This window comes from Tachyglossus aculeatus, unplaced genomic scaffold, assembly GCF_015852505.1.
Source record: "Tachyglossus aculeatus isolate mTacAcu1 unplaced genomic scaffold, mTacAcu1.pri scaffold_241_arrow_ctg1, whole genome shotgun sequence".
Taxonomy (NCBI): Eukaryota; Metazoa; Chordata; class Mammalia; order Monotremata; family Tachyglossidae; genus Tachyglossus; species Tachyglossus aculeatus.
Window position 1 is genome coordinate 49,794 of NW_024044956.1, and position 14,305 is coordinate 64,098.

Sequence of the window (14,305 nt, forward strand, 5' to 3'; positions counted from 1 at the left end):
GAGACATTTCGTCCCAGAGCAGAGACTGGGTGGGTGACCCTTTTAGGACTCTGCCCATGGCGGCCTTCACGTCTCGGTTCCTCAGGTTGTAGATGAGATGTTCAGGGAGGGGGGCACCACCGTGTAGAACATGGGCACCAAGCAGGTCCAGTATTGAGGGGGAATCTGAGGGTGGCTTCAAGTAAGCACAGAAATAAGACATGACAAAATGAGTGACGACGCTGAGGTGAGGCAGGCAGGTAAAGAAGGCTTTGGCCTGGCCCTCGGTGGCCGGCATCCTCAGCACGTCCTAGAAGATGTGCATGTATGAGATGATGATGAGAATGAAGCAGATGGCATCTAACGCTAACGCGGCAGTGACGCTCACATCGATGGCTACATGGCCCTTGGAGCAGGTGATCTTCAGCAGAGAGGGCATGTCACAGAAAAACTGCTGGAAGATGTTGGACCTGCAAAAGTACAGGGAAAAGGTCAAAGCAGATAGCAAGATCCCAAACAAGCCCGTAATGAGCCACGAGGCAGCCTCCATCTTTCCACAGGCCACTCTGTTCATTACGACCTCGTAGCGCAGGGAGAGGCAGATGGCGGATTAGCAGTCATAGGACATCACAGTGAAGATAGGACATCCATACTTCATGCTGCTGCCCGGATTATCTTTGTCCAGAAACGCTCTGGGCATATTACTCCCCTCCTCAAAAATCTCCAGTGGCTACCAATCAATCTGCGCATCAGGCAGAAACTCCTCACCCTGGGCTTCAAGGCTCTCCATCACCTCGACCCCTCCTACCTCACCTCCCTTCTCTCCTTCTACAGCCCAGCCCGCACCCTCCGCTCCTCCGCCGCTGATCTCCTCACCGTACCTCGTTCTCGCCTGTCCCGCCATCGACCCCCGGCCCACGTCATCCCCCGGGCCTGGAATGCCCTCCCTCTGCCCCTCCGCCAAGCTAGCTCTCTTCCTCCCTTCAAGGCCCTACTGAGAGCTCACCTCCTCCAGAAGGCTTTCCCAGACTGAGCCCCTTCCTTCCTCTGCCCTCGTCCCCCTCTCCATCCCCCCATCTTACCTCCTTCCCTTCCCCACAGCACCTGTATAGATGTATATATGTTTGTACATGTTTATTACTCTATTTATTTATTTATTTATTTTACTTGTACATATCTATTCTATTTATTTTATTTTGTTAGTATGTTTGGTTTTGTTCTCTGTCTCCCCCTTTTAGACTGTGAGCCCACTGTTGGGTAGGGACTGTCTCTATACGTTGTCAATTTGTACTTCCCAAGCGCTTAGTACAGTGCTCAGCACATACCGCTCAATAAATACGATTGATAATGATGATGATGAAGACAAAATATTCTACAGCTGCAAAGAAAACCGCCAAGAAGACTTGTGTGACACAGCCCAGGATAGAGAGGGATCTATGGTCGGTCAGGCAGTTGTAGATGGATTTAGGGATGGTGACGGACATGTAGCAGATGTCGATGAGGGACAGGTTCTTAAGAAAGAAGTACATGGGCATATGGAGGCGCTGGTCGAGGGCGGTAGTGGCAACGATGAGGAGATTCCCCTTCAGGGCCGCCAGGTAGACCAGGAGGAACAGTGTGGCATGGACTATCTGCAGCTCCTGAATCTCCAAGAATCCCAGCAGAAGGACCTCCTTCACCTTGGAGACGTTGGGCATATCTTGCAAGATGTCCTTGGGCGTCATATTAGGACCTGATTTCAGACAGAGATTAAAACTATCCTTGGAGAAATTCACCCGGCAAGGTAATGTCCTTGTCCGGGGATGAACCTCAATCAATCCATTAATCAATCAATGGTATTTATTGAGCACTTACTGTGTACAGAGCACTGTACTAAGCACTTGGGATAGTCCACTACAACAGAGTTGGCAGACACGTTTCCTGCCCACAGTGAATTTGCTGTCTAGAAGAGGAACCTCACCTGTCAATTTGTCCTGCCTTCTGTCTTATTTCAGGACAAAACAGAAAGCAGAAACGTTGATGACATCTATTTTATTCTGAAACATCAGCTAAGGTTGTGTCCAGTGTTCCGCACAAAATAAGTGCTTAATATGTTCTGTGGCTTAGTGGAAAGGGCACGGGCTTGGGAGTCGGAGGTTATGGGTTCTAATCCTGGCTCTGACATTTGTCAGTTCTGTGACCTTGGGCAAGTCACTTAACTTCTCTGTGCCTCAGTTCCCTCATCTGTAAAATGGTGATGACGACTGTGAGCCCCACGCGGGACAATCTGATTACTGTGTATCAACTCCAGCGCTTTAAACAGTGTTTGGCACATTAGTGAGCGCTCAACAAATGCCAACATCGTCATCATCATCATCACCATCATTTGGGATTATAAAAATCTAGAACACAGGGGCTGTGTAATCACAACACTATGTGTTTAGGGAAGGCTGGTGCTGTGCAATTCACTTTGTCAGACACTACTTGCACTAGCCAATTCATCCTGAAACACAGCACACTGCATCCTTACAGGCTCCTAGTGTAGAATGAAAGTTTGCAAATTCTCAGACGGCTTCCTAGACAAGACATGTTCCAGCAAAAACAAGGATTATGGCAAAATTGAGTCTATCAACAAGCTCTTACTCAGGATTTTTTATGGTATCTGTTAAGGGTTTACTATGTGCTGGGCACGTACTAATGACTGCGGGGGATACAAGCAAATCGGGCTGGATACAGTCTCTGTTCCGCACGGGGCTCACAATCTTAATCCCCGTTTTATGGATGAGGTAACTGAGACACAAAGAAGAGAAGTTATTTGCCCAATGTTACACACCAGATAAGTGTCAGAAATGGGATTAGAACTCAGGTCCTCTAGACTCCCGGGCCCATGATCTTTCCACTAAGCAACACTGCTTTTAGTTTAGCGAAATTGTGACTCCGACCCTGGTCATCCCAGTTCCCTACTGAAATTTCCCTCACCTTTCCCCTGCTCCTCTCCGGAGTCACCGGGCCTGTCGTGGACTGGGGAACACCGACCTCTGCTGAAAGAGAGGCTCACTCCATCTCGTCTTTCCTGGACGCTGGTGGCAGTGACAGGAAGGTCTGGGCGAGGGGTGAGAGCTCTCAGGATCCTCCCTCCCTCTCTCGGTTCTCCAGCTGCCTGCGCTGTCTCCTCAGATGACAGCTGGGTTATTTCCTGGGGGATTCCCCTTGGAAGCACGGGCTCTGGGCTACGCTGAGACTGCTGACTGTCCGGGGATCTCAGGAGGCCAGAATCGTGGGCTGCATGTTGTCCCGGTCCCCACGACCTAAATGACTGCCCATTCCCATGTGGTTCCCACTCTGGGACTCCTTCCTATGACAACATCAACGGACTAATCACCATTCCCTTTCTGTGATCCATTCATTCATTCATGTTTATTGAGCGCTTACTCTGAGTATAACAAGGGACTAAACGCTTGGAAAGTACAATTCGGCAAGATAGACAATCCCTACCCAACTTTGGGCTTACAGTCTAGAAGGGGGAGACAGACAACAAAACAAAACAAGTAGACAGGTGTCAATACCAACAAAATATATAAATAAAATTATAGATAATAATAATAATAATGGCATTTGTTAAGCGCTTACTATTTGCAAAACACTGTTCTAAGCGCTGGGGAGGGTACAAGGTGATCAGGTTGTCCCACGTGGGGCTCACAGGCACAATCCCCATTTTACAGATGAGATAACTGCGGCACAGAGAAGTTAAGTGACTTGCCCAAGGTCACACAGCTGACAATTGGCATATATATATAGATATGTACATATCATTAATATAATAAATAGTTTAATAATAGTGTTCTGGTTAAGCTCTGAGGTTTGGAGCTTCATCCCATGCCAGGGCGTGGGACCATCTGAAATCTGCAGCAATCCAATTTACACATTGCCCTCTAGACTGTACTCTAAACTCATCATGGTCAGGGAATGTGGCTACCACCAGTTCCATTGTTATATCGTACTCTCCCAAGCGCTGAGTACCAGGTTCTTCACATAGTAAGTGCTCAATAAATATGACTGATCGATTGATATGCATTGTTTTCCCCTACATCTGCATTCTCCATTCCTCCCAAGCTCACCATCTCACTGTGCCTTGTTCCCAACGCCCCCCACTCAGGCCCCTACCTCACCTCCTTTCCCCTGAGTGGAATTCCCTCTCCCTTAATGTCCACCAGACCACGGGGCTTCCCATCTTCAAAACTCCTTCCTGAAACTCTATTAATTCCACGGGACCTTCTTTGATTTTTTTTTTCATAATGGTATGTGGTAAATATTTACTATTTTCCAGGGGCCGTTCTAAGCACTCAAGTACATACAAGCTAGCCAGGTTGCACACAGTCCCTGTCCCACATGGATTTCCAGTCTTAATCTCCATTTCACAGATGAGGTAACTGAGGCCCATAGGATTACCAGTCTTAATCTCCATTTAACAGATGAGATAACAGAGGCCCAGAGAAGTGAAGTGACTTTCCCAAGGTCACACAGCAGACACATGGTGGAGCCAGGATTAGAACTCAGGTCCTTCCAAACTCAGTCCACTAGGCCTCACTGTTTCTCTTGGTTTGCTGCTGCTGGGATCAAGATACCTGTTCTCTTAATCGGAGCGGGACTTAATTGGAGTGGAGAATAGGCAGCTTCCGTTGGAATCTATGGAAAATCTACGTTGGAACCAGGTGATTCCTTTTTCCAGATGGTATTTATCCTCCAATCACAGTGAATAGTCAAAAACTTGCAGACGACTGGAAAGGTGAACCCTAACACCATTTGGCAGTTCGCCAACAGAGGAGATTTTTCTTTCATGATGATTATGACACTCAGCATGATGGACTGCCGCCCATAGAGGAGGACATAGAGGGCGACCAGGGCCACAACCCTCTTGGCCGCCGAGACCTCGGGCTTCATCCCAGGGGAAGATCCGGGGCCATGGAGGTGCTGGACGCACTGGTGGTGTCTGTGCAGGCAAACACCAAGTAGCCACTGGCCGCGCACATGAGCCACATGAAGAACAAGTCACGGAGGGAGAACATGATGGTGATGAGCAACGTGGCTTCCGTGCTGACACTGACTTTTATGCAATATTTGAGATCCAGCACGAGTTTAGCTCTGCTGCTGTTCCTAGGGCCTGTCATGTGTATTGACATACTTAAATCTACAGGCGGACTGAGGCCCCAGGGCAGGAGGCAGGAGAGGACTACACCCCTGGGTAACCTGGCTTTGATCTGGGCCAACCGGCGCGGGTGGGGGGGTTCCAGGGTTGATGGTGACGGCCTGGAAGACGCTCAGGATACTGGTGGTGCAGATGGCCAGCCCCTGGACCACTTAAGAACCGTACATGAGGAATTTACATCCGACGTAACTCAGGAAATTTCTCCATCCCCAGGCTGACATTGTCTCCAGGATTGCGAGGGTGAGAAGAATCCTGGTGTTGGCCAAAGTCACGTGGCTGAAAAGCAGATCCAAGGAGCTGAACCTGGGGCTGATGGACACCGTGCAGTTATAAAACACCAGGAGGAGTACATTCACCAAGGTCCCGATGGTGATTTGAAACACCAACACAGTCCCGAAGGACATGGAAATACTCTCCACTCTCTCATTTTTCCTCAAAACCGGAAGAGGCCTCCTGCAAAGAAATTTGGGATGAAGGAGAGAGGAAGGTGAGACAGGAAATCTACAGCTGAATCTGCTCTATAATTTCTTCATTTATATTAATACCTGTCTCCCCCTCTAGTCTGTGAGATTGTTGTGGGCAGGGAGCGTGTCTATCAACTCTGTTGTCATATACTCTCCCAAGTGCTTAGTACAGTGCTCTGCACACAGTAAGCACTCAATAAATACAACTGATGGATTGATTGATCGACTGTGGTGCAATCTCTCTGTGCTCTGCCCCTTGGAAGATGTGGAGGAGGAAAATGACCACTGATCAGTTGTTGCCGTCTTTCAGGGGGAGAGTCGCGGGGTCTGTACCCTGATTCTCTGTCAGTTCCTTAGGTATGCAGGGTGATGGAGGAAGTGCTGTAGAAAGGACGCGACGAATGGTCCTTGTAGGTATGCAGATCGGGCGGTCCTCTGTTTCTGGAAAGACACTTTCCCGAGAAATGCCAAATTGACGTCGCAACATTCCCGCCCCTTGGTGGAAGCGCCGGTGGGCATGCGAGGCTGCGGCTGTAGCGTCTAAAGGGAGAAGAGCCGGAGCCAACAGTGGTGCAACAAAAGTAATCGCCCTTGGTGCGCCAGCAATTTCCCTAGTAAGTAGGTCTGCACAAGCATTACCTTCAACCAATGGTCCGGGGAGGAACGAATGTGCCCTAATATGAGAAATATAAAAACGACGAGAACGAGGGCGAATCATTGCTTGAAGTTCCTGGAACAAAGGAAAAATGGCCGCCTCGGAAAACCGGAGCGCTGCAGTCTCAATGTGAAGAGTAACAAAGTATGCATACCGGCTATCAGAGATAATATTAAGTGATTGAGGGAAATCGCGAAGGACTGACGTCACAGCTACAAGTTCCGTGTGTTGAGCGGAATGGGACAGAATGGGGATAACGTGGGAAGTGTCCAGAGGACAATAATAGGCGGCTCGGCCTTTCGTTCCATCTGTGAAAACTGTGGTAGCCCCCGATATTGGGTCCAGAACGGTGATGCAGGGGAATACCCATGCAAAAGGTGAGAAAACCTTTAATCGTGGAATATTTGGGAAATCAGTAACCCAAGCCCCGGTATGCATTGCCAAAAGGATCTGCCAATCGGGATCGTTGCCAAGAAGTGTAGCAAGTTGATCTGAAGTATATGGTTGGTATAATGCAGAGGGTCCGATCCCAGAAAGGATGGTAATGCGCCGAATTAAACGACCCAATAACTGGGCTACCAAAGTCGGATATGGGGAAAAAGAGCGGCGGGGCTGAGTGGGCAAATGCATCCACTCAACCAATTGTTGTTCTTGACATATAACCCCTGTAGGCATGACAGAGGTGGGAACGACAACGGCGGATAAGGGTATCCCTGGGGTGATAAGGTCCACCGTAGCCTGAGCCAATTTTTTGACTACCTGCTCTAACTCCCGTGTGGCTTGCGGTGAAAGGGAGGGGGGGGAAGAGAGCTCCGGGGCTCCTCGCAAGGTCACAAAAAGGTGAGATAATTGATCGGTGGGGATTCCAAGATAAGGGCGCACCCAGTTTAATTCCCCCAGTAATTTTTGGAAATCATTAAGGGTTTTTAATTTTGAAACATCCAAGGTAGGGGTCACAGGGGACACTGTCCGATCTGTCCAAATATGTCCCAGATAGGTGATCAGGGCTTTGTCTGGACTTTCTCGGGTGCAACCTGCAGCCCTCCAGATTCTAGAGCCGCCAGAAGAGCAGGCCGTAAGGCGTGTAGTTGGGCTGCGGTGGCGCAAGCCCATAATATGTCATCCATATAGTGAATAATATATGCTTCAGGATGCTTGACGCGGAGCGGCGCTATCAGAAGCGCAACGTAAGTCTGGCACATTGTGGGGCTATTTTTCATTCCCTGGGGGAGGACCGTCCAATGATATCGCGCAGTAGGTTGAGTCCTGTTGGCCACGGGGACTGAAAACGCAAATCGAATACGATCGTCCGGGTGGAGCGGAATAGAGAAAAAACAATCCTGAATATCTACTACTAATATCCGCCAATTCCTAGGGATCATAGCCGGGTTCGGGAGCTCAGGTTGCAGCGCTCCCATCGGCTGCATCGTCTTATTGACTTCTCTGAGATCAGTCAACATCCTCCAGGCCCCGAGCGCTTTTTTTTATCACAAAGACAGGGGAATTCCAAGGGCTATCGGAGGGTTCAATATGCCCCGCCGCTAATTGTTCCATGACTATCACTTGTAAAGCAGCCAATTTCGGGGTTGGTAGCGGCCACTGCTCCACCCATACTGGTGTATCAGAAGCCCACGTTATTCGTTGGGCAGTTGGGCAGTTGACCCCGACCTTTGCAGTGGCCGCGAAGGAAAAAGGCGCGGTGAATTACACGGGTGACAATTGTCGGTCGTAATTACGGCCCCCATTTGTCCTAAAAGATCACGTCCCCATAAATTAATGGGGAGGCGATCTAACACATATGGTTGAATGTATCCTGATCGGCTATCAAGCTCCCAGTGTAGGTAAGCGGCACTTTGAGAGAGGAGGGTAACCTCTCTGGTGCCTTCTAACGGGGCAGCCCCGGTTTGCAGTGGCCATGCCCGGGGCCAGTCCCTTTTTGTTAGGACCGAACGGTCAGCACCAGTGTCTACTAAACCAATAAAGTCTCGTCCATTCAAACGGACTGTCAATCTCGGCCGGTCTTGCCCAATGACAGCGGACCAATAAGCTCCTATGCCGGAGCTGCCAAAACCTTCTGACCCCCGCGGATCTTTGGTCCGAACGGAGCCTAAAGCGTAAAAAGGAAGGATCACCAGTTGAACAATACGTGAGCATTCAGGGAATTGCATGACCCAAAGGCTGTATGCCAAAACAGCTAATTCCCCCAAGTAGTCTTCATCCACCACTCCCCAAAGGACAATCAGCCCTTTTTGAGTTAGTCAGCTATGGCCCAATATGAGTCCCACAGTACCCTTCGGGAGAGGGCCGGCGACCCCAGTGGGGATTCGTTGAACCCCCATCTCAGGTGTTATAATCAAGTGTTCCACCACGGGGAGATCGAGGCCAGCGGAGCCACTAGTGGCTCGCTGCAATTCGCCGATGGTAGACAGTTGTCGGGAGAAGTCAGAGCCTGTTCCTTCAGAACAGCTGCGCATTGCAGAGAGATCGCTGCCCCTATTGTTGTTGGGGCCTGGGGCCAGCCTCTGCGTCCATTTCCCAGCACAGGGCTGCCATTATTTGAGAACATCGAGCGGCATTCAGATGCTCAGTGGAGTCTTTTTTTGCATTTTGGGCATATTGAGGCTGGTAGCGGTCTGGAAGAGTTCTGTCGTGAGCTACGACAATCCTTCGCAAAATGTCCAGTCTTTCCACAGCGAAAGCACGCCATGTCTGCCTTAGTTTGTCTTTGCATTGCTGTGGCCATTAGATTAGCATTGAAAGAGGCTGTCCCTACCTCCTGACATCGGCGTACCATGTCAGTAATGGACAAGGTCCTTTTGCCCCCAGCTAAGGCATGCTTGCAGTCTTGGTTAGCATTGTCATAAGCCAGCTGTCTTAATAAAATACCTCCCGCTGCATTATCACTGACGCTGCGCTGGATAGCCATTATCAGACGGCTGACAAATTGTTCAAATGGTTCTGACGGTCCTTGTAATATTTTTGTAAAACTGGAGTTTTGTTCTCCTTTCGCCGGGAGCTTTTGCCATGCAGCTTTCCCGGCTATCATTATTTGTTGATATGCTTGCAGAGTGTAAGTTAATTGATTGGCAGTGTTCGAAAAAAGCCCAGTCCCTGTAAGCATCTCGAAAGTGATTTGAACTGGAGGTCGGGCACGCTCATTGCGACGCACTTGCTCCACGCACAAATCAAAAAATTCTGCCTTCCAAAGCAAATAGTCCCCGCCATCCAGGACAGTCTTGGCTAAGGTTTGCTAATCATACGGGCAAAGGATTGAGGAAGCAATACTTTCTATGAGTGCCAGCACATAAGGAGCCGTGGGTCCATATGTCGCAGCACCCTGTTTCACTTCTTTTAATAATTTGAAATTCAAGAGTTCGTGAGTACGTATTAACTGAACAGGATTAGCAGGGTCAGGTTGCTCCATCACAGGGAAACCCATCAATAATTCAATAGGTATCTCCTATCCCCCTTCCATAGCAGCCCCCATCGCTCGCTGCAGAGGTGTTTGTGCTGGTTTCGGGACCCATGGAGTGGGTGGTGGAGGGGGTGGTGCGGAAGGAGCTGGCTCAGTGAAAGGATTCCACTTCCCTTTCGGCCATTGCTAGGGATTGAAGTCTATCAATGCGGATTCGGGCGGGGGAGGCAGAGGGGGATCCGGACAAATCATAGCTTCGTCCGGGCCGGAGGCCACATCTATCCCCACCAACTTTTCCTTCAAGGGAATTTTGTGTTCAGGAGTAAGGCAAATCTTTAATACGTTCCATATGGAGAACGCAGCGATAGGAAAAACCTGGGGTCCTTCTTCTCGTAGTCTGGAACTCATCTGCCTTCCCACTATTTCCCATCGTTCTAAATCCACTACTCCTTCCTTTGGAAACCAAGGGCAGCATTTTTCTACGCATTCCAAAAATTGTTCAATCTGGGCAGTGGTTATAATTAGCCCACGCTCCTTCACTACATCTTTTAACAACTGACTATAGTGATCCCGGGAGCAGAATTGAATCTGTCCCATTTTCTTCCCTGTAGTAAGCCTGGTGTTTGAAAACGAAATCAAACTTAAATGCCCTCACCTTTTCCGTTCTTTGGTGAGTCACTGCGCAGTGATGAGTCGTTCCGTGAGGGTTGCGGTGCTGAGTCCCTGTTCGGGCGCCATTTGTTACCGTCTGTCTCCACGCGTCCGGCGCTGTGGGGAGACGGGCATGCGCAATGGAAGAACACAAGCGAGGCGAGTCTCAAGGTGGACAAGGAGACTCTTTATTCAGCGCACCGTGGAGGATTTTATACAGTGAGGAGCCTCAAGGGAGTCAGGTGACAGGCGAATGACCGCAAACTTATCAGCAAGGCTGAGCTTATCAGCAAGGCTGAGCCAGCACGGCTGAGCTTATGCTTAGATCGGCATGTTCCTAAGGCAATTCTCAGAACAGCGCCAGGTTATTTATCTAGCAGCCTGACTTCCCTCATTGTTCCTTGTAGGTCTTCCTGTGAGCACGGAAGGCCGGGGGGCCTGGCTTACTACTTAGGCCCAGTAATTGATGGGCCAGGTGTTAGGTCTGCCACAATCAGTGACATTGGATCTGCCACAACTCCCTGACTGTGTTCAATCCCTCCAGCTAATGTCTTGTAGTTCACTTGATGACTGTGGTATTTTTTAAGCACATACCATAAGTCAAGTACTGCTCTAAGCACTGGCGTAGATCCATATTCATCAGGTGAGGCATGGTCCCAGTCCCACATGGAGCTCACAATCTAAGTAGGAGGGAAGATAGTCATTTAATCCCCATTTTGCTGTTGAGGATTCAGACACAGAGAAGTTAGGTGACATGTCCAAGTTCGTAGAGCAACTTGGTCTAGTAGAAATAGCATGGAAATAGGAGGACCTGGGTTCTAATGCCCGCTGCTGTGTGACTTGAGCAAACCACTTCACTTCTCTGTGCCTCAGATCCCTCATCTGTAAAATGGGAACTAAGACCGTGAGCCCCAATTGGGACATAGCGCTTAGTACAGTGCTCTGCACACAGTAAGCACTAAATAAATACGACTGAAACAGACTATGTCCAACCTGATTAATTTCTATCTAGCCCAGCGTTTAGGACAGTGCCTAGCGCTTAACAAGTGCCATTAAAAAAAACCCAACAAGTGCCTTTAAAAATAAATTAGGGGAAGGGGGAACTGGGCTAGGTCCTCTTTACAGAGGACCCCGAAATTTCCCATTAAGCCCTGTGTTCTCATCCAACCTACAGTTCCCCAACTCCTCTTGTCTCCAGGTAATCCCCACTTGGCTGTCCCAACAAAACCTCACATTTAGAACATCTAAAATCAAACTTCTGACTTTCCCTCTTAAACCCACTCTTCTATGTTTTTCATTTCTGGAGACGACAAACCAACACTCTCCCCCAGCCTTCAAAGCCTTATTAAAGGAACATCTCCTCCAAGAGGCCTTCCATGACTAAGCCCTCATTTCCTCTTCTCCCACTCCCTTCTGCCTCTCTCTGACTTGCTCCCTTAATTTATCCCCTCCCAGCCCCACAGGACTTATGTCCACATCTGTCATTTATTTTTTTTATTTCCTTCTCCCCAGCCTGTACGCTTGTTGTGGGTAAGGAATATGTCTGCTATAATAATAATAAGAATAATAATGATAATAATAATAATGGCATTTATTAAGCGCTTTCTATGTGCAAATCACTGTCCTAAGCGCTGGTGAGGTTACAAGGTGATCAGGTTGTCCCACGGGGGGCTCACAGTCTTCATCCCCATTTGACAGATGAGGTAACTGAGGCCCAGAGAATTTTTAGACTGTGAGCCCACTGTTGGGTAGAGACTGTCTCTATATGTTGCCAACTTGTACTTCCCAAGCGCTTAGTACAGTGCTATGCACACAGTAAGCGCTCAATAAATACGATTGATTGATTGTGACTTGCTCAAAGTCACATAGCTGACAATTGACAGAGCCGGGATTTGAATCCATAACCTCTGACTACAAAGGCCGGGCTCTTTCCAATGAGCCATGCTGCTATGCGGCTGTGTTATTCTCTCTCGGGCACTTAGTACAGTGTCCTGCGCATGGTAAGCGCTCAATAAATGCGATTGATTGATTAATCGATGACACCGTCACCCTCCCTTGTCCACCAACCCTCCACCTCATTGTCAACCTTGAATCCTCACCATTGACTTTGACTTTGCTAAACCCTGGTGGTCCTTTCTCCCCATTTCTCAGTTTCTGCCCACTCCTCTCTACTCAAGCTGCTTGTGTCCAGTAATAGTATTTAGCAACTCCAAATAATGAAAATAAATAAATAATAAAAGTCTCTCCTTCCAAATAGCTACTATGCTGATCCAACCACTTATCCTATCTCACCTTGAGTACTGCATCAAGCTCTTTGCTGACCTCCTGCAGCCTCCTATCTCTGCCCACTTCAGTCCATACTTCACTCTGCTGCCCGGATCATTTTTCTACAAAACCCTTTAGATCATGTATCCCCACTCTTCAAAAAACACCAGTGGTTTCCCATCCACCTCCGCATCAAACAGACATGTCTTGCCATTGGCTTTAAAGTACTCAACCACCTTGCCCCATCCTACCTTACCTTACTGATTTCCTACTACAGCCCAGCCCGCAAACTTCACTCCTCTAATGCCAACCTACTCACTGTACTCTATTTCATCTATCTCACCAGCAACCCCTTACCTACGTCCTGCCTCTGGCCTGGAGCTCCCTCTCCTTTCACATCCAACACACCAGCACTCTCCCCATCTTCAAAGCTTTATTAAAATCACACTTCCTCCAAGAGGCCTTCCCTGACTAAATCCTCATTTCCCCTACTCCCTCGCCGTACTGTCACCCTATATTTGGATCTGTACCCTTTAAACATTTGATATTCACCCCTAAGCACTCAGGTACATATCCGTTATTTATTTTAATGTCAGTCTCTCCCTCTAGACTGTAAGCTCGTTGTGGGCAGGGCGAGTGTCTACCAACTCGTCTCCATTGTACTCTCCAAGAGCTTAGTACAGTGCTTTAAACACAGTAAACACTCAATAAATATGATTGTGATTGAATAGTAGAGAAGAACCATGGCCTAGTGGATAGGGCGTGGGCTTGGCAGTCAGAATGTGACTTTAGGCAAATCACTTTGCTTCTCTGGGCCTCAGTTCCCTAAGTTCCCTCATGGGGAAAATGGGGATTAATCAATCAATCAATCAATCATATTTATTGAGCACTTATTGTGTGCAGAGCACTGTACTAAGTGCTTGGGAAGTACAAGTTGCCAACATATAGAGACAGTCCCTACCCAACAGTGGGCTCACAGTCTAGAAGGGGGAGACACAGAACAAAACAAAACATATTAACAAAATACGGTATATAGAATAGATATGTACAAGTAAAATAAATAAATAGAGTAATAAATACGAACATATACGAGAGAGATTAAGACCGTGAGCCCTATGTAGAACAGGGACGATAGCCAATGAGATTATCTTGCATCTACCCCAACACTCAGAACAGTGCCTGGCACATAGAAACTCTTAACAAATACTATTAATAATAATAATAATAATAATAATAATAATAATAATAATAATAATAATAACACAATTCCCCTCCAACTTTCTCGCCCTCCCTCTTTCTTTCTGTTATTTACCTTTGTTACTCTGCTCCTAGCTGCCTTCACCCACAACATGGTCACCAGGGCAGAGGTGGAGATAAGAAATGGGGGCACAGGATAACCTGGGCTGGTGTGGGGGTGCGGGGGACCCTGTCACTTTACCAATCCTCCCAGCCAATCATCACCTTGCTGACATTAGCCAGTCACCATCTTGCTGACATCTGGGAGACTTTCTGAAGTCACTCTGCTGCTCTTCTGCTTAGCAACCTTAGTCAAGTCATCCTGTGCCTCCAGTTCCCTCATTTGCAAAATAGGGTTTCAATACCTGTTCTCGCTTCTACTTAGACTGAGAACCCCATGTGGGACCACAGTGTTTGGTACAGTGCTTGGCACATAGCAAGTGCTTAACAAATAC

General features: G+C 48.2%; 1 pseudogene; it reads right to left on the minus strand.

Moving 5' to 3' along the window:
• Window positions 1-289: 289 nt before the first annotated feature.
• On the minus strand, window positions 290-8,276 carry LOC119923758 (annotated as a pseudogene).
• Window positions 8,277-14,305: the final 6,029 nt, after the last annotated feature.